Source organism: Phoca vitulina, unplaced genomic scaffold (assembly GCF_004348235.1).
Source record: "Phoca vitulina isolate PV1807 unplaced genomic scaffold, GSC_HSeal_1.0 scaffold7, whole genome shotgun sequence".
In the NCBI taxonomy this organism is placed as follows: domain Eukaryota; kingdom Metazoa; phylum Chordata; class Mammalia; order Carnivora; family Phocidae; genus Phoca; species Phoca vitulina.
In genome coordinates, this window is record NW_022589710.1 from 51020375 (window position 1) to 51042415 (window position 22041).

Here is a 22041-nt window from a genome sequence, read left to right on the forward strand (position 1 = left end):
GTTCAGCGGGGAGTCTGCTTCTTCCTCTCCCTCTGCCACTCCTCCTGCTTGTATTCTCTCTTTCTCTGTGTCAAACAAATAGATAAAATCTTAAAAAAAAAAAAAAAGTTGCATGCTCTACTGGCCAGGTGCCCCTGTCATTGTGAGCATTTTTCTCTTTCTCATTGAAAACTTCCCTACTGGGGGTCTCACTTTCTCTTACCTGCCTGATGCACCCGAGTTCTAGCTATATTCACCAACCTCACTCTCTTTTCATTCTCACCAAAGCCACATAGAGCCAGATTAATTTTGCTTTTAAAATTAAATTTCAATTCAGTTCAAATTAAATTAAAATTCCTATTCAAAAATTTTCAATGACTGCCTTTGTCATAGAATCAAAAAACGTTTGAACTTCTGACAAAATAGGAACTTGGGCTGACAGTTCTACTTTATTGGGGAAGTACTGGGAAGAAATTTCTGCCTTCTACAAGAGACACAGTTATTATCTGATTGATAAACTAGGGAATGTTCACTGCTTGAGACTCAGCTTGTTTTTTCATCTTTTTCTTTCCCAAGTGCTTCTTATATTTAAGGCCCTGTGCTAAGTGCTGCATGAACACATTTCCCACTTCTCTGACTGCTTTTCTGATATCCACATGAACACACTCACACTCTTCCCTTGTCATAGGCTCCTTTACCCTCTCCCTGTGGCCCTTGCTTTCTCTGAGCCACAACCATGGCATCCTGCCCATTTTCACCTGTGTTTCATCTTGGCTGAGCCTCTTCTCTGACCAGGCCAGTTCTCGTTATTCTTTATTTCTCTAAGTGTTTACAGAACATTCACAAACTTGCCTTTTAAGTGGGATGCAAACTTTCTATGGCCAGAGACAACTACATAATTCAGTATATAGGTGTATAGCAATAGACTTGCCATCTATTAGCACTAGATAATTTTTGTCAATTGATAGATATGTCTTACTTATCAAGTATTTTAATAATAAGATTTTGAAAGTACTTGCTATCTGTTATAAGTTTAATCTTTTTTTTTCAAGAAAAGATTTTATTTAACTATTGAGAGAGAGATAGTGAGAACAGGGGGAGGGGCAGAGGAAGAGGGAGAGAGAGAATCTCAAGCAGACTCTGCTGAGCGTGATCTCATAATCCTGAGATCACAAGCTGAGGTGAAATCAAGAATCAGACACCTGAACCACCCAGGCACCCCAACTTGTAAGTTTAATCTTAAAATATCTTACAGGGAAATATTAAGGAACGTTTGCATCCCTAGTATACAGGAAATTTACTTCACTCTTCTGCACCTCTGTAAAATAAGTATATTAATAATATTCTCTTCACCAGGTCTGTTGTGAGGTTCATATCTCAAAAGAGATATGGAGGAAAAAAAGTACTTCTTTAATTATAGAATGTTCTACAAATATTATTTCTTATTGATTGCTTGGTCGAAGCAAAGAAGGAAATCAAAATATTAGTTTTTATAAAGACTAATAAAATTAGTTTTATTCCCTTAATATGAAAAAGGTTTAGAGCTGCTAGAGTTATTGTCTTTAGCCAACAATGAGTAATGGATATCTTACGAGAATACTCATAGAACCTTGACTTTTTGGGGAAATTCCAAGTCTCCAAAGCAGGTCTAGAACACGGTGTGGGGAAACCAAATTTATTTTTTCAGCCTGCTAGATTGCATGATGATTAATTAGTGAAAAGGTTGTGAGTTCTGCATGGCTTTATCTAGTCCAGGCATACATTCCTCATGGTTTCCTGCCAACATTCCCAGTTAAATTTATGTACTCACTGTACTTGTACAAAATGTTAATATTATTTATTAATTTATAGACTTCTTTAATATTTGCTCAGCTGTCTGTATTCTGTTTAACTTGTCCATATCAGTATTCTGTGTCACTGTCATAGATTTCCAAGTTGCAGAAAACCTGTTTGCTCTGCATTACAACACAGTATAAACCTCCATGGAGGTAAATTATAAGTGCCTCTTCGTGCAGATGACACTGAGGTGACCTTATTCCATTGACATTAATCAAGCAACCAGCACATATTAAGAACCTCCTGAAAATGTTGAGGACATAAATCCAGTGTGCTCTTTGCTTAAGGATGGTAAGACAACCCCTAGAGCCTTTTCCTGAGAATGCAGTGATTGTCACTAACTCTAGTCAAGTATATCCTTTCCTGTGCTATTCTTAGGCATCTATTTGGTTGGCCATGTGCGCAGGCTGTCAGCACTTGTACCAACCTATCTGCCAGGGCAGGATTAGGGAGAGACAAGAAGCAGGATATTTTCCCCCTTAGAACTTAGAGAAGCATGTACTTTCTTTGATATAGATGAGGTGCCTTAAAGTCCTTATTTTTGTGTTTATATCTCACAGATAAATGAAAATTGAAATCCTTGCACCGTATCATGAGATAGAACCTGGCATGTCCTCATACACATTCTGAGCTCCTTGAGTAAGTGGACAATGGTTTTATACTTCATTGTATTAACTATAATTCCAGGGTTGTAAATAGCAGGTACATAGTTAGTAATCAAATAAGCTTTGAATGTACATGTAACTTTGTATAGTTATACTTGTCATAAAGATCAGAGTATAGATCCCAACTGCAGAGCACAGTATTCAAAATACCTAAGCTTTGAAGCTGATAGAATGAATAGGTGTGGTGTGTGTGTGTGTTCAGGCTCTACCAACTTCATTGGTAGAAGTGACATTTACTTTGGAGGTGTATATCCTTTCTAAGCAGTGTGGACTCATGCCAGATGAAAGGAAAGGCCAGGACACCTTTATACCCTGAATAAATGGACAGGCATCTTTTGGTCTAAGTTTTTCATAGATTGTTAACTACTACTTCTGGAGAAAGACTGGATTAAAGCTATATTTCAGTAAGAGCTTGATTAAGTGGACCTTATAAGGTGGAGATACACAGCTTAGAGCTCCATTAAATTCAGAGTACTTAACTCCTGAGTAGATGGCAATGTATTCAATCAGTGAATGCTGGGTTAAGAACATTACAGTCTGGGGTGCCTGGGTGGCTCAGTCATTTAAGCATCTGCCTTCAGTTCAGGTCATGATCCCAGTTCTGGGATCGAGCCCCACATCAGGCTCTGCTCAGCGGGGAGCCTGCTTCTCTCTCTCCCTCTGCCCACTGTTCTGCTTACTTGTGCTCTCTCTCTCTCTGTCAAATAAATAAATTAAAAAAAAAAAAGAAGAACATTAGGATAGCCATTACGTCTTCCTTCCTTCAACAAATATTTTCTGGGCACTGTCAATGCCCTTCAGCCAAAGACCACTAAGGACACACCTATAGTTGAACACATTAGGTTTAGTACTTCCTGCAATGAGGAAGAACACCGCACGGTGTGTCTCAGGAAGGGAGCTTTAGAAAGAACCTAGTATAGAATTTGGGCTTTGGTTGGGTAATTGGTGGGAGGATCCAGGGAAGCTGGGTTTGCTCTAAATTGGATGCGGTTAGAAGTACCCCCAATTTCCATGATTGGTAGAAATCAGTCAGTAAACCCTACCTTAAAGGAGAGGAGACTAGAATGAAGATAAAGCTATCATTGGTGAAGAAACAGTAGCTACCTATTTTAGCCAAGAGAGGAAGTGTTTGGTACTTCATGAGTGGCACAGGGAACTTGTTTCTGTTTGTGCTTAAATAAAATTGTGACATGGTTTGCTTTGTCTCAGTAACCTGTCTGTGGTTGGTATTCTGAGATTATTTATGTCCAAGAGGGGAATCGCATGGCCTGGTTGTGAGTGCCAAGCCTGCTCCTGATTGTCAGGGGCTACTCTTTGTTTTTCTTTCTCCGAAAACGAATGGGAGACACACGGGGTTCTTGGTGCTGGGGATTCAGCAATCGGTAAAATAGACCAAAATCATAGTGTTCATTCTTAGCCAGGGGAGAAAGAGAATAAAATAAATAAGTAAATGATAATTTATTGGAAGGTGACAAGTACTATAAAGAAAAAACAATCAAGGAAGGGGCATAGGGTGTTGGAGGGTGTGTGGGGACCACCATTTAAATTTAAGCAGGGAGGTCAGGGAAGGCTTCCCTGTAAAGCTCACATTTGAGCAGAGACTTATAGTGATGAGGAGTGAGCCGTGAAGGTATGGGAGTGGATCTAGTCTTTTTGACAGGTTTAAGGTGATATCTCATTGGGGTTTTGATATGCGTAACATCTAAAAGAAATATAACACTGTAGGTTAATTACACATGAATTAAAAAATAAAAAATAAAAAAAATGTGGGCGTGAAGAGCCTTCCAGAATAAGGAGCAGCCCCAATAAATGTTCCAAGGCAAGAATGTGTCTGTTATGCTCCAGGGCCAGCGAGGAGCCCTGTGGATGCTGAAGCGAGTGAGGGAGGAGATGGTGGAAGAGAGGGAGGAGGGCACGTCAGAGAAGTGTCTGGGGCCAGATGGTTTAAGGATTTTAGGTCAATATTAAGGCATAGTCAGAATGCTACTTCTTATGACTCTGAGACTGGCTATCTTGAAGTGTGGCTTGGATAATGGCCCAGAGCCTTCCCCTCTCCTTCATGAGAATGAGCAAATGATTGCATAAACCTCTTTATTAATAGTTTGGATATAATGATAAAGTAACCAATGAAACCAGTTGTACTCAAAAGTTTGATTCAGTGGAAGTTCACATCACTGGTTAGAAATTGAGATGGTAAATGCAAAATTGAGACTGTAAGATCCTAAGAGAAGGATCTTCAAATAAGGACCCTCAAAATATTCAAACAATATTATCGTAAATACAAGTCACTTGGAAGTAAGTTTAGAAAACATTTTTGATGCAAAATAAGGGTTTTGATCATTTCTTATTCTTGAATAAGCTCCCAGCTATGCCATGTTGATTGCACATAAATCCAACTTGAAGGGCTGCATTGACAAAAAAGAAATATATGTGTTCTGTATCTATTAAAATATACATTAATAAGTACATATTTCATATATGCATGAAAAGCGTGTGTATGCACTGGTACACATGTATATAATTAAAACAACTGAAAAAATTTGCAGGCATGATGCTTCTTTATTCCTACATGTGTTAGTATTTCCTGAAAACAAGGAATTCTCTAACATAGCCACAGAACTGTTACCAAAGTTAGAAAGTTAACACTGATTCAATACTGTCATCTCCAGACTTTATTCATATTGTGCCAATTTGCCACAATGATGTCCCTTCTAACAGTAGAAAATCCAAGATCATCAGGTCCATCCAGTTTGTCACATCTCATTAGTGTCCTTTAACCTGAAACAGCGCCTGAAGATGTGTGTGTGTGTGTGTTTGTGCATTCCTGAACCTCTTGATACCAATAATTCTTAAGTGTATAAACAAGTTATTTCATAGAATGTACCGTAACGTCAATTTGTGTCATGATTAGATTCAGGTTACGCACATTTGGTGAGACCATCACAGAAATGATGCTGAATTCTTAGGAGAGCATGTCAGGAGCCAAATACTATTGGTTATTCCAAATCCTGGCAATGATAATGTTGGTCAATTGGTTAAGGAGGTGTTTCCACTGCATTGACTTTTGTAATTAATATGTATCTTGAAGAAGATACTGTGAGATTATGTAAATATCTCATTATTCCTTAAACATTCACCCACTAGTTTTACCATGTATAGTCATGATTCTTGCCTGAATCAATAATTACTATGACGGTTGCCAAAAGGTGATTTTCTATATTCTATCATTCCTTCTACATTTATTATTAGCTTTCCAATGCAGGTAGAGCTTTTTCTTATTTATTTATTCATTTAATTGATTACATTGTTATAGACTCATGCATTCTTTACTCAATAGCTTATAAAAATCCTTACTATCATCATTATTATTATTTTAAAAGATTTTATTTATTTATTTGACAGAGAGAGACACAGCGAGAGAGGGAACACAAGCAGGGGGAGTGGGAGAGGGAGAAGCAGGCTTCCTGCGGAGCAGGGACCGATGCAGGGCTCGATCCCAGGACCCTGAGATGACCTGAGCTGAAGGCAGACGCTTGACAACTGAGCCACCCAGGCGCCCCTATCATTATTATTCTGATGCTCAGATTATCTCAGATTTAGCCAACGGGTGCCTCTTCAAACTGACTTCTGTATCTTTTTGAGCACATCCTCACACTTTTGCACTATGTATATTTTTTCTACTTTCCCTGATCCAGTCCTAAATCAGCCATTTCTCCAAGCCCGCCTGCTTTCTTTCAGTGGAGAATGGTGTTTGTATTCTAGGAGTACTCATTACTACTGGGGTGTTAATGTTTCTGAAATCTCTTAGCAGACAGAGCTGGGAAGTGTGTGTGTGTGTGTGTGTGTATGTATATGTGTACATATCTGTTTGTGTATAAGAATGCATGCACACATTCGTAATACACATATACATAACCACTCATATCTATATCCATTTCAATATCTATTTATCTCTTTCTATATATTAAAATCTCTGAGAAAAAGAATGAATGAGCCACAGAGAAAATAGGAGAAAATATTTGCAACGCTATATTTTAAAGGGAACTTGTGTCCAAAATTTATGAAGAACTCAATAATAAACACACAATGAATGTATTATTTAAAACTATGCAGGCTATCAGCATAGACACAAGATAAATAAGAATTAAGTAACATGAACAACATAAATATGATGTAACTAATGTATATTATAAATATATTAATGTAATAAATAGAAATACAAAATACTATAATAAATATACAAATACAATGAAACACAATAATAAAAATACCAAAAAAAAAAAAAAAAAAGGAAAAGATTTGAACATACCCTTGCAAGGAAAATAGGTAAGTAGAAAATAAGCACATGAAAAGGTGTTCAACATCTTTAGTCATCAAGGAAATGTAAATTAAAATCACAACGAAATATCACTCCCACTAAATGGCTAAACTTTGAAACAATGACAGATGTTGATGAGGATGTAGAGCAGCTGGAACTGGTAGGGCTATAAAAGGGTATAACGGCTGAATAAAATTTTTAACCATAGTTCTTGTACATGTAAACACATACCTACCCTCTAACCTAACGTTCTCATTCTTTTTTTTTTTTTTTTTTTTTTAAAGATTTTTTATTTATTTGAGAGAGAGAGAATGAGAGAGAGCAAGCACATGAGATGGGGGAGGGTCAGAGGGAGAAGCAGACTCCCTGCCGAGCAGGGAGCCCGATGCGGGACTTGATCCAGGGACTCCAGGATCATGACCTGAGCCGAAGGCAGTCGCTTAACCAACTGAGCCACCCAGGCGCCCCTAACGTTCTCATTCTTAAGTACTTGCTCAGGAGCGATGAAATCATATGTACACAAATGTCTTCTGTAATAATGTTCATAGTAACTAAATTCATAATAGGGAAGGTCTTAGAAAAACAAACAATGGAATACTACTTGGCCACAAAAAGGAAAGAATTACTGATATGCGCATATCATGCATGAATCTCAAAAACATTTTGCTGAGTGAAAGAAACCAGACCAAAGATTTTATTTATTTATTTGACAGAGCACATCTTTTATGATTTCATTCCTATGGAGCTCAAGGACAGTTGCAACTAACCTGTAGTGATAGCATTCAGAATAGCAGTTTCTTGGGGGTGAGGGTGGGAAGGGGAAAATGGACTGGAAACGGGCAGGAGGGAACTTTTGGATAATGGAAATCTTCTATAGTCCAGTTAGCACGTGGGTCACACAAGTGACAGATACACACCTGTCAAAACTCATAGACCCATGCCCTCAAGACCCATGCATTTTAATGTATGTAAATGATACCTCGTGGCAGGCAGAATAATGCACCCCCCAAAATGTTCCTAATTCCCAAACCTGTGCGTATGGTACCTTTGAAGGCATAGGACTTTGCTGATGTAATTAAATTACGGGTCTTGAGATGGGACGATTCTCCTGGATTATCCAGATGAGTCCTAAATGTAAGCGTGTGCATTCTTACAAGAGGGAGGCAGGAAGGTCAAAGTCAGAAAGAGAAGGTATGATGACAGAGACAGGGCTTGGAGTGATGCTGTTACTAAAAGGGGACCATGAGCCAAAGAACGCAGAAAGCCTCTAGAAGCTAGGGACAGCAAAGAATGGATTCTTTGCTGGAGCCTCCAGAAGGAACACAGACAGCCCTACCAACTTCTTGATTTTAGCCCTGGAAAGTCCTTTTTTTGGACTTTTGACATTCAAACTGTAAGATGATAAATTTGTGTCGTTTTAAGTCACTAAGTTTGTAATAAGCAGCAATAGGAAACTAAGATATATAGGCATATCTCATTTTATTGCGTTTCACAGGTATTGCATTTTTGACAAAGTGAAGGCTTGTGGCAACCCAGCATGGATCAAGTTTATCGGCACCATTTTCCCAACAGCATTTGCTCACTTCGTGTCTCTGTGTTACATTTTGGTAATTCTCGCAGTATTTCAAACTTTTTCATTGTGCACTCACAATGTGCCTCTTGTATTTGTTACAATGATCTGTGATCAGGGACTACATCTCACCGAAAGCTCAGGGCTGGTTAGGATCTTTTAGCAAGAAAAGCTTTTTAGATTAAGGTATGCACATTTTTTTTTCTACAACATATGCCGTTGCACAATTAGTAGACTACAGTATAGTGTAAACATAACTTATAGGCACTGCGAAACCAAAAAATTCATTTGACTCACTTTATTGCAATGTTTGCTTTATTGTGACCTTCCCTTCATTCTGGAACCGAAACTGCAATATGCCTGGACTTCATTTTGGAAAAAAGTATTAAAAAACACACTTAAGTGAGCAGTCCCATGTGCTACAAAAATAAACAAACAAACAAATAAATAAAAAATGTAAAAAAAGCCATGTCGTGGAACAGACCTGAGCCCTACTGTGGATTGTGCCCTCTGCCTGTTCAGCAGTTCAGCCGCCATAGAAACGTTGGCAAGTTCTGTAACATCCCTGAGGCTCAGTTTCTTAATCTACAAAATCAGGATTGTTAAACCTGGCTTATCTCTCAGAACTGTCACGAAGATTAAAAGCAATACCGTAAGAAAGCAGCCTAACAACCAAAGACTGCAAAGTAAAGCCTCATTATGATGCTGGACTTTTTATCCAGCATCGATGCATACATGACCGAGTTGGGAAAGCAGCTTGAATACTGTCCCTCATGTGAAAGATAACTCCAGGAGAGGGGTGAAGGTCATCTGCAGTGCTTATCAGGCCGTCCTTGTTCATTATTTTTAAAAAATAACTTTTTGTTTGGAAATAGTTTAAGACTCAGAAATTGCAAAAATATGTTCTTGTTCATTTTCAAAGAGTTGACAGCCCATTTCTTTCTATTTATTGCATTGCTACTGGGATTCTGGAAGTTTCCTCATTTCACTGAGATCTAATGGTAAGAACTCAGGTTTGTGTGCACTCACTATGTGCCTAGCTCTCTGGCAGCACTTCACATATGTCCTTATCCTGTAAGCTTCTGCCAGTAATAACACAAAGAAGAAACTCTAGTTATCCTTATTTTTGTGGGTGAAGAAACCAAGGCATAGAAATGTTTAGAAACTTGCCCTGGCCTGCAGCTCAGAATGTGGGTCCAGTATTTCAGCCTGGCACCTGACTTCAGGGCCAAGCACAAAAGTGGAGGAGGAAGAGGAGGAAGTCCATCCTTGAGTCACAGAATAACTCAGAGACATTTCTATATTTCACACAATATGCATGCAAGGGGGAGGGCATGCATACGTACGAGGGAGGGATTCTTATGCTGAGTCAGGAAATAAAGACAAAACAGGATTTATGAAAAAGAAAGAGAAGGGAGATAAAAGCTGGAGACTCAAAACAGTGAGCATTTTTAGCAATTTTTCAGTACTGATTAGCCGGCAACTAAGAAAAGGAGGTCAACCTGGGTATTCTGTTCTTGAGTGGTCCTTCTAAAGGTCAAACAACTTTTTCAATTTTTTATTGATTCTCCAGAAAACTTTGGGAGGTTATTTGGCGAGCAAGGGAGACAGGTTCCCCCATTAAAGAGGGCCAGGTTCCTTTGTCAGTTCCTCATTAATTGGCCAGATCCCCACCATTTCCCTCTTATCAGAATCTCTCATTTGTCAGGCTTAAGGACTGAGTTCATTATTTAATAACAATTGAATTTATTTTGAAGTCCTGGCAATTCATGTCGCTTAATGTTTCCTGGAAGTTCTGCTTCCGTTCTATTTCTATGGTCACCGTCCTGGTCATAGCCCTCATAACTTCATGTCCCATAAACTTGTTGATGAGATTATCATCAGACTCAGTTTCCTCAATCTCTCTGGCTCAAAAAGTCACAAGGATTTCCTATAACCTTGGGCAGTGAATTCAAACTCCCCTGCGTGGCCACCAAGCATCTTTTCCCCTCCTCTCCTCTCCAATCCTATTTTTCCCTTTCCCCCTAATACATATGTATGAGTCAGCTCAGGCTGTTGTAACAAAATACCACAGACTGGGTGGCTTTGAGAAAAGGAATTTATTTCTCTCGGTTCTGAAGACTAGAAGCCTGAGATCAGTGTGGTCAGGCTCCAGCGAAAGCTTTCTTGCAGACAGCTTCCTTTTGCTGGGTCCTGTGTCCATCGCAGTGAGAGAGAGAGTGAGCATGCTGTTGGGTTCTGGTGCCTCTTCTTTTAAGGACAGTAACCCCACCAAAGGGCTCCACCCTCATGACCCCATTTGGGAGGAGATTACCATCTCCAAATACCATCACATGGCGGGTGAGGGCTTCCACATGTGAATTTGGGACGGGGTGGGGGGCGTACACAATTCAGTCTATGGAAACACAGATTCTGTTTCAGATGCTGTTATACTTGCTTTAATCCTGCTGGTTCCTTCCCTGTAGTTGGATTGCTTGCCTTTATTGTCTGATAATCTTCCTTTTCAAAACCCAGTCCTGAATTCTGAGAAGTACAGTTCCAGTTTAATCCTTCTTTTGTTGGACCTTCTCCCTTTTCATAAAATATTCCTTTGTGGCATTTTAGTTTGTATATATTTGATCTCAAGTGCTTTTGCTATATATTTGTATTCTAAAATTACAATTGGGTTATAGTGAGGCAAGTGCCATGTTTTGAAGAATAAGTACTGCTATAAAGAGAATCTCATTATTATGAAAAAATTTTGACAGTCTAAACTAATGGGCTACCTACCTATCTTTAACACTATAAGACTCCATTATAAGCAAGAACTGGGGCGGGGGTGGCTGTGGGAAGCACAGTAACTGAGAGTTGATTGTGGCGAGATTTAGAATCATAGGATTTTCAAGCCTTTATCTCTCATATTACATGTTTGAAAACCCCATGCCTTGAAAAGTGAATTGTTTAAGATCACATAGGTAGGTAATGGTGATGATATAGACCCAGATCTCTTGGTTTCCACTCTATGGTTTGTTTATTAAAATGTAATTTTTCATTGGAGACCTAGTTGGGTCTATTAGTTTTCTGTTGGTGCTTAACAAATTATGACAAATTTAGCAGCTTAAGACACACATTTATTATCCCATAGCTTCCATGTCAGGAGTCTCAGCACAGTGGAAATGAATCCTCTGCTCAAGGGTCTCACAAGGCTGCAACTAAGGTGTTTGAGAGCTGGGGGTCCTCCTCCAGGTTCATGTGAATATTGGCGGAATTCATTTCCTTGAAGCTATAAAAATCATGGCAACAAACTTATTGCTTCTTCAAGGCCAGCAGGAGAGAAAGAGAGTCTGTTGCTTCAAATCTCTGGATGGTAAACCCTCTTTTAAATGGCTTACTGACTAGGTCAGATCCTCCCAGGATAATCTCCCTTTTGATTAACTCAGAGGCAACTGATTAGGGGCCTTATATTTGTAAGAATCTCTTCACTTGTGTCATATAATGTAACCTAATTGTGGAAGGGACAGAGATCATATTTGAAGGTCTCGCCCACACTGTAGGTTAGATGGTTATACTGGGTATGTACATTGTGTTAATTTTTAGAAATTAAGAAAAGCAGCAACAGAGAAAAACAAAGTCGTTTCTGGTTTGGTTTTCTGAATAAAACACCATGATGTGTTTCTTTCTAGGTATTTGTTCTTGTTGCTGTCCCATACTCCCCTCGGGTTTTTTTTTTTTTCATACTTTAAAAATAGAGTCATACAGTATATATAACTAAATCTGATACTTTATTCATTTGGTATTATTTTGCAAGAATCTTTACATGTTGTTATATATCACCCCTACAGACATACTTTTTTCCTTTACTAACCATGTCTTTTCAGTGGGGGGAAAATGGAAAATGTAAATAAGCAAAAAGGGAAAACAAATCAACTCAAGTTGCAATATTCAGAATTAAGCCTTAGTAACATTTTGTGTTACATACTTCCAGATTTTTTGTCTTGGTCTGAGTATATGAGTATACTCACATATATTTCAAGGTGGAGAAAATTTTTTTTACCTTATGTCTTAGCATTCAAATTTCCCTTTGGGGGAGATGTCACATTATTGAAGAAAAATATTCTGATAATTGGTGCAAAGAGGCAGCAGGACCTGCAATTGCTCTACTCTCCTCGAATCCTTCAGCATTTCCAGCTCTGGGGTTCTTGAGCTTCATGGAGAAGGGCTCTGGTTTCTGGAGGATGTCACCATCATTGTATTAGTTTGCCAGGGCCGCCATAACAAAATACCACAGACTGGGTGGCTTAAGCAACAGAGATGTGTTTTCTCACAGTTCTGAAAGTTAGAAGTCTGAGATCAATGTGTTGGTGGGGTTGCTTTCTTCTGAGCCTCTCTCCTTGGCCAGTAGATGGCATCTTCTCTCTATGTCTTCACTTCGTCTTCCCTTGGTGTGTGTGTTCGGATTCTAATTTCCTCTTCTAATAGGGATACCAGCCATATGGGATTAGGGCCCACCCTAATAAGTAATTTTAACTTAATTATCTTGTTAAAGACACTATCTCCAAATATGGTCACATGCTGAGGTGCTAGGGTGTATTAGTCAGGGTTCTCTGGAAATGGAAAAACAGAACCAATAAGTCACGCATATATAAAATATATAGTATAATATATAATATAAGTAGGATATAAGTGTATATATAGATACATGTGCATAAATACCTATATATACACTTATAGATATATCCTATTTTTATTGTATTAATTATAATATATTATAATAAAATATATTATTTATATTATACATATGATAATTTATATATATATAAAAGGAGATTTATTATAAGGAATTGGCTCATGCAGTTATGGAGGTTGAGAAGTCCCAGGATCTGCCCCCTGGAAGCTGGAGATCCAGGAAAGGCAAGAGTGTAATTCTAGTCTGAGTCTAAAGGCCTGAGAACTAGGGGAGCTGCTCCATGGGCTAAATGTCAGTTCAAGGGCAAGAGAAGACTGATGTTCCAGCTCAAGCAGGCAGGCAGGAAGAGAATTTGTCCCTTCCACTTTTCGTTCTGTTCAGGCCCTCAGCCTATTGGATGATGCCCACCCAAGGGTGTTCATCTACTTTGCTGAGTCTACCCATTCAAGTGCTAATCTTGTCCTGAAACAACCACACAGACACATCCATGAACAATGTTTAATCTGGGCGTCCTGTGACCCAGTCAAGATACATAAAATTAGCCATCATGTGGAAGTGAGGATTTCAACATATGAATTTGGGGGTAGCACAGTTCAGCGCATAGCAATGATCAAAGTCAGAGCCACAAGAACTGACGCGGGTGTAGCCTGTCATTGTGGACCCCAGCTCATTTGTGTGGGCTCCAGCACATCCTTCTTTCCCCATTTTACTTCATCTTCCCTTCCTGCCTGTCTGCCCTGTGGACTTCAACTTCCAATATCAGATGCAAAGACAGAGTATTTAATCAACTCCCACAAATGTGTAATATCAGACCTCTGTAACAAATATCTATAATATATATAAATACCCACATTTGAAATCTGCTTCTCTGATTGAACCCTGACTGATAGAGCAGGACAGAGGCAGAACACCAGGGAGAAGAGCCTGAGGGGCAGGGAGGACAAAGGGGCCTAAATTCAAATCCACCCTCCCCTGCCACCTCCCATGTTCCTTCTTGAGCATGGGAGGAAACTTCATACTGCACCAGGGTAGACAATTAGAGGGGTCAAAGACTTTTTTTTTTTTTAAAGAGAGAGAGAGAGAGTGCGTGCAAGAGCAGGGGAAGGGGCAGAGGGAGAAGGTGAGAAAGAATCTTAAGCAGGCTCCAAGCTCAGCACAGAGCCCGATGTGGGACTTGATCTCACAACCCTGAGATCATAACCTGAGCCAAAATCAAGAGTCTGACCTTAACCAACTGAACCACCCAGGTGCCCCGCCCCCTTTTTTTAGAGGGGGGGGGAGTCTTTTAAAGTATTAATTGATACACTATTTTTTCAACTGCTAGGAATAGCTGTCATTCTTCTTCATTTGGTAGCTAAAGGAAAGAGATAGCCGTGGGAACAATTTATAGGGTGAGACAAAGATGTCAAGTTCATGATTTCTATCACTCCAATGTAAGGCAGGATAGATTTTGATGTGGCACAGAGAAAAGAATTTATTTTCCTATTCGAGGAATAGGAAGGAAGAGAGAGGTCAAAGAAGCCCCTAATTGCTTCAGCAGAACTGACGAGTGGCCATGAGGGGAGGAGGAAGAGTGCTCTCCACGATCCACCGTCCCTCTCCCCACACAGACCTGTCCTGCTGTTGTGTGTGCCTGTGTGGGGTGAGCTGCTGGCCGTCAGGCGGAATGTCCAGGGCTGCTCTAACCAAATACCATAAAGTGGGAGACTCATCAACAATAGGAATTTATTATTTCTTACAGTTCTGGAGGCTGGAAATCCGAGACCAGCGCGCTGCACAGGTGCTTTCTGGTGAGAGCCCTCTTCCCGGGCGCAGCCTGCAGACTTCTCGTTGTATCCGTGCAGGGCAGGGCGCAGAGAGGGAGAAAGCTCTGGGGGGAGCCCTTATGGGGCGCCAGTCCCCTTTAGGAGGGCTTCATCCTCCTGACCTCGTCCAAACCTAATGGCTTCCTAAACGTCCCACCTCCTAAGGCCATCACATCAGTAGGGGAAGGCTTTGCATACGAATTCTGGGAGGTCACAAACCCCATAGATTCTCTCCTTCTATCACGAGGCATAGAGAAGCTGTGAAAATGGGGACATGGCACGTCTAGTCCCAGGAGGATCCCGAGCGGCTTGGGGTGTGGAGAGGATCTGAATGTTCTTACGTGCCCAAGGAGAGGGAAAGTGGAACCTGAGAACCAGCAGGCTGGTTGCCGGGGACAGAGAGGGTGGACAGCCATAAAATACGTGGCTGAAGTCTCATAGAATCTTCCGTGTCACAGGGCCAACCTGTGAGCCAGGTCGGCATGGGGAGCCACTGCTGGGCTCAGAGAACAGTGCAGGAGATCAGGGACCAGGAATGCCTCCCCACCCCCACCCCCCCATGATGCCGCTTTGTGATGTCAACTTCCCCGGAATTTAAGATGTCCCCTGGGATGGGAGCGGGGGAGGGGTGACTAGATCTTGGACTGGTTCAGTTTTCAAGTGGAGGCGACCAAAACAAAACCAAAGCAACCAGAAACATTTGCTTTATTAGACTAAAGAAAACGTAACCCCTAATAGATGAAATTAAATTGCCTGCTATTACTAAAGGGGCTGGAACGGAGTTGAGAAATTAAAATGAATTGTATTGCAGTTTATTCGGGGCTGTGACGATGGACGTGCACACCTGGTATGTCCTCAGTCGGCCTGACGATCCTTACCATGACCTGAAAATCAAAAGCGTGATTCTTTTGTTGCCTGCTACTTTCCAGGGGAGCCGGATCTCAGACACACCCTTCCAGGTCGGGTCCCAGACTGCGGAGCGCTCGGCCTGGGGCTCTTGATGGCCTCATGCGCCCCCTGGTGGTCATTGCTTGATACGGCTCCCCGCTCCGGGTGGGAGGGAAGAGGGCTCCTTCACCCAGTCTGATTCAGTCATGGTGGCTCATAGGGAAAATGGCCTGAGGTTCCCAAGTTTATGGATGGCTCTTGGTGACATACACATAGCTATTTCTTGCAAAGTATGTCCATGGCATCAGGATGGCTGAGGCAAGATGAATCAGTGCCCGGACAGGTCTCTCCTAGGACAGTCTGAGCCCTGGGATGATTGTGTCACAAAACCACCTTCCCCTTCTCTATGGTGAGTGTCTTCTTAGCTTCTCTTTTCCTGCTGGGAGGCCTAATATGAGGCCATTTTGTCCTTCTGATATATTCTATTACATTAAAAAACGTATAAACTTTTAATCTTAGGACAGTTTTAGATTTACAGAAAAGTTTGCGAAGATAGCAGCGTTCCCATATATTCTGTACCCAGTTTCCCCTATTAGTGACATCTTACAATCCTTTTTTTTAAAAGATCTTGTTTATTTATTTGAGAGAGAGAGCAATCGAGAGAGAGCACGAACGAGGGGTGGGGGAAGGAGGGGCAGAGGCAGAGAGAGAAGCAGACTCTGGGCTGAGCAGGGAGCCCGCCCGATACTGGGCTTGATCCCAGGACCTGGGATCATGACCTGAGCCGAAGGCAGACACCCAACGGACTGAGCCATCCAGGTGCCCCAACATCTTACATTCCTAAGGGACATTTGTCACAACAGATAAGCCAGTATTGATACACTTTTGTTAACTAAAGTCCATACTTTATTCAGCTTTCCTTTTTTACCTAATGTCCTTTTTCTGTGCCAGGATCCCGCCCAAGGTACCACATTACATTTAATCATGTCTCTTTAGGCACCTCTGGCCTGTGACAGCTTCTCAGATCTTCCTTGCTTTTGATGAGAATGACAATTTTGAGGGATACTGGTAGGGTATTTTGCCGAATGTCCCTCAATTGGGACTTGACTAGACTGAAGTGATGGGTTTGGTGAGGAAGACCAAGGAGGGGAAGGGCCCTCTCCATCATGTCATATCAAGAGTACATATGACCGATATGACTCATTACTGTTGATGTTGACCTTGATCACTTGGCTGAGGCAGTGTACGTCAGGTTTCTCTGCAATAAAATTCTCTATTTCCCCCTTTCCATGCTGTACTTTTAGGAAGGACATCACCATACACAGCCCGGTTCCATCACTTTTGAATCTCGGTGAGAGAAAGCCCATGTCTCCAACAGTTACCGTGTTTCTCAGAGCCAGTCCATAAGCAATTTATTATTTGTGGTACAAGGCACATTAAAAATTAGAAAATATTAGTAAAAAATGCTTTAAGAACTTCATGGCAATTCAAATTGTTATAGACTCAGCAGAGTAGCTTCCCAAAACTGGAATTAAAAAACCATCTAAGAACTTCAATGACCCAAGAAAAAAATCACATAATTGGGCACTACTGTCAATAGAACAGAAAATTTGTGGAAAATCTGATTAAACAACATAATTAGAGATATTGTTGAAATTAAGGCAAGAAAAATAAATATTTTGGAATTAATGTGTAATTTGTAAATTACGAATGTCTGTATGACTCACCCAGACTCGACCACAACAGAACACCCAGGCATGTGCAATAATAATTAAATTCAGCTGTCTGATAGTTGCCCACTTGCAGTTAGATAATTGTAGCTTTGCACATTTTTTGTGAAGATGTGTCTGTTTTGACAGAAGGATAGAACATATTTTGCTTAATTTATAAGTTGTAGTTTGTTAGAGACATGATTTATGGGCCTCCCTTTGTACTCATGCCCTGAGCCCTGAAATGCTAGGGGCAGGCCTGGTAGGTGGGTCTGTTGGCATCTGTTAGTGGAGGAACACAAACATGGCACTCAGCATCGCCACTGGAAAGCTTTCTCCCTGCCTACCTTGGTATCTATTTAGATTCTATATTTTTTAATGTATCTTAATAGAACCGGACGAAGGTCTAGTGGGTTACAGCTGATGGGTTAGAAGTACATGGAACAACCTAGGCTTGCGACAGGCACCTGAAGCAGAATCGGGGTGGGGGGCAGTCTTGTGGGAATGAGCCCTTCACCTGAGGGATCTGGTGCTGTCTCCAGGTAGAATGTGTCAGAGTTGAGTTAAATTGTAGAACACTCAGCTGGGGTCACAGTATTGCTTGGGTGGGGACCCCAGTTTCCCCATGTCAGACGTGCAGCGTGGGTGGTAGCTTTGTGAGAGTAGAGAAGAAACCCAGCAGGACTGAGGTTTTTCTTACTCACTTGGTTATACTCCATGGCACTTACTCCGGTTTGCAGTGAACTTTTAATTTATATATTATCTGTTTAACATTTGTTTTCCTTGATGAGGTTTGAGGAAGATAATAAATTTCACCTTCTTCCTTCTCCGGGTTCAGGGTCAATTAAGAAATAAGACACAGGAGTCAGACAGAGATAAAACATTGGCATTATTACTGGTAACGAAACTACTCCAACAACTTTGCTCCTTGCTGATGTTCATGACTCGTTCAAAGAGACATGCCTTAATTTTTGTGGGTTTGACTAGGTCCTTGGAGGATATACACAATACTCACAATCCCCCATTCCCCACTTTTTTCAGGAGGTATTGTAAACAATTCTGGGGATTAAAAAATTAATCACAATCTCTTTATATTTATTTTTATTTATTTATTTAGAGAGTGTGAGTGGAGCACGGGTGGGGGGTGTGGGTGGCGAGGGGCAGAGGGAGAGGGAGAGAGAGAATCTTCAGCATGCTCCACACCCAGTGCAGAGCCTGCCCACGGGGCTCAATCTCGCAACCCTGAGATCATCACCTGAGCTGAAACCAAGAGTTGGCCACTTAACCCATTGAGCCACCCAGGCGCTCGAATCGCAATCTCTTATAATGAAAACAGTTGCCATGTGGCATGTGGGGAATAGAACTGCAAGACAGAGGCCATGAGCATCTGGACCCCCAGCAGGACAGGGGTGGGAGATGATGGACAGTGTGTGCACAGCACCTGCATGTACGTGGGTGCAATAAATGGGGGTGCATGCACAGTGCATGCACTCTTTCTCAGAGTGTTGGGCTGGGGGTGATGGAGACAGATATTTTGGGGGAAAATCACCTAATATCCCAGAGTCCTGAGCCTATAGGCACCCTGGAATCTCTGGCTTAAAAGGGAGACCTCGATTTTTCACTCCTTTTAAAAGGATACTTTGCAAGAGGGAGATTGTGTGAGGTTGACAGGGGCCATGAACTGGGAGAGATAAGAAGGGATGGAGAGAAATAAATCGGGGTAACTCAGAATACTCAGAGTAGAAACTTTATATATTCATTGAAAGTTAAGTAAAGAAAGCCACATTAATGCCTATACTGAGACTGTGGGCTGGGATGTGTCAGCCCTTGCTGAGCCCAGGAGGTGACCAGGTGGGAGGTGAGCCTGCCAGGTGCATTTGTGGAAGGTAAATTAGAGGGAGGAATTGAAGGAAGATGTGAGAGGGCTTGCCTGGCATATAGATCAGAGGCAAAGAAATAAAAACGTGGTTACCTCTCAAGGAGAAGCTCAGGATCCTGCAGCACCCCTGAAGGGCTGCTGTTAGTGGGACAAGCTAACAGCTTGTTGTACTCAAATGGGAGTTGAGTAAATAACCATTGCTAGAAGGAATGTAAACAAAAACTGCCCTTTAGGCCTGATGGCCAGGCAGCCGCCCACAAAAGAGCATTTCTTGTGTTTGAAGCTAAAGAAACAATGGTTCAAGTTCAACGTTATGTGCAGTTTTAACTGATTGCTCAGTAGGGTTGACTTTAAAAGGGCATCTTTACACACAACCAAAATGACCCAAATAAGGCAATCACGTAGAAGCTAAGTAAGCCATTCTGTCCACATGGGGCATCCCAGCCGTTCCTTATTTATCTAGTTTTGCTTTAGATCCCAGTTTTTACTAGGACTATTGTAGGAAACATAATAAATCCAACCTTAGGACAGAGTGGCCTTTAAACATGTAGGTAGCAGTCAAGCAAATTAACTGTCTTGTGCAAATTTGTGGGCAGGTAGCTGGGAAGATGGAGCTGAGTTTGCAAACCTGCAGCTTCCAAAGCCATTGATTTTGAAGGCTAAAGGGTTACCTAGGATGGCGATTTACTTTGACTTTTTTAAAAGGGAAGTTTAGGGCTAGTTTGGCCCTTTGATATCTTCTAATCTTACCCTTTCATTTTAGAAAAGATAACAGACCCATAGAGGTCAGAGTTTTTGCTTAAGATGACAACACCTAGTTAGCGGTCAACCAGGATTCCAATAACTTGAAGGTGTGCTCTGATAAGACTGGAATATGGGGAATCTAAGTTTGTGGGGTATGTGTGACAAGCTAGTCAGCAGGGTCTCCTGAGGGTGCCTTCAAATCCCTCAACCCACTTGTCCCCATGCATAGGTCTTGTGGGAATCTCTGGCTCCCCGGGCAGCCATGGGGATAACTTGAAGGAGCCCCTAGGACCATCAGTGAGTCCTGCGTGAATGGCTTCCTGCATGAATGAACTTCCGTCCACCACCACCGCGTGGTCTCTGGCTGCCCGCAGTGGCCAGTGGGCTAGGTGGACAGCAGAGGCTTTTGTGCTATTTTCTTTCCTTAGCAATTTCTCAGGAAGAGAGCTGATACACAGGCCAGTGACACTTGGGGATGGGAGGATTCAGCTTTGTAGACTCAGACATCAGATTTGAGAAGGGGAAGTTCGGTGCATCCTGCCGTTGATCAACTAAGTCTGCAAGACCGACCTCCTGCTTACCCGCTTCTCATGGCCTCTTTTTAGGCAGGAACATCTTTAGGCTTTAACTCACTACCAAAGTCACCTCCTCTGTCCCTCTCTGCTATACTTTGGAGGCCTTTCAGAAAGATGCTTCCTCCTGTAAGAGAGAAAGAAACATCCAGGGATATCAAAGAGCTGATGGCCAAAGGGAGAATATAAAGCAATGATGTCAGTTTTCCTTCCATTTCAAACCCAATCCCAAAGCTATATTATGCTAGTGCACACAGCATTATTCAACAGATCTTTGTTGATTGAATGAATACATTTGCAGTAACAAAGAGAAGATTGAGATTTCAGAACACGGTGGGGTATGTTTAACATTGATTCTCTGATCTCGGAGAAAAGAAAACAGAAAGGCAATTTTCATCTAATTTCAATCAGAATATTCTGGAGATGAAAGGGATCTTAGTGATTATTTGGTTTCTTTGTTGTTTTACAAATAGGAATTGAATGACTTGCATTTCTTGCTGTCTGAACCTTGGTTCAATAACATATACTCAAATATTTCCATTTTTTGAATTGACTGTAATATATATTGGATCGATGCTCAAACTGGTCTTCCCTCAAATTTCCTATTCCCTGCTCACGTTTCCTGAATGTTTGGTTGTAGAGTGGTTCAGTAAGCTGGGAAATAGGTGGTAGCTTTGGGATCTTAATGCCTTAATCCTAAATCTTGCCATTCCTAAGTGGGCTGCTTGATGGTTACAAAAACTGCCTGAGGTTTGGATTCATAAATACTGACAATGTTGTTGCCAGGGCTGTTTTGAGGAGTGCAGTTAAAAAAAGTTCAGCACACAGACCCCACCCCCTTCTTCTTCTTCTTTTTAAGCTATTACATACTACTTGCTATTAATTTAGATAATCTAGAATGTTAATAACCAAGACCCATGCTCCAAAACACTGCCCAGCAAATAGATGCAGGATGGCAGTGCAGTTCCAGCTCTTAGAGAAGTGAAAGGAAAGGCAGAAAAGTGGCCACAAGGCTTTAGGCTCATCATTAAAACTGTGGAAGCCTCGCCGCAGCCTGAACCACGTTTGGCACATAGTAGGTTCTTAATAAATACTTGTTAAGTGATGAATGCGTAAATCTATAAAAAGAGGGTGCTTTTAAATAATGAGCTAAAAACTGTATCAGAACGAGTCTTAACTTTGCCCTGCTTGAGCACCATCCAATGATATGTGTGCATAGCAGGCAGTCCACAAGTGATATATACTATACATTGTTGCAAAGCTGTAATTGCTACTTCTCTCATTCATCCATTGAACAAACATTTAGTGAGTATCCACTACCTGTAAGACACTAGAGATATAACTCTCAACAAATTATGCTTGATAATAATCATATAGGAAAGCGTATGGTCTTCGGAACTGGACATACCT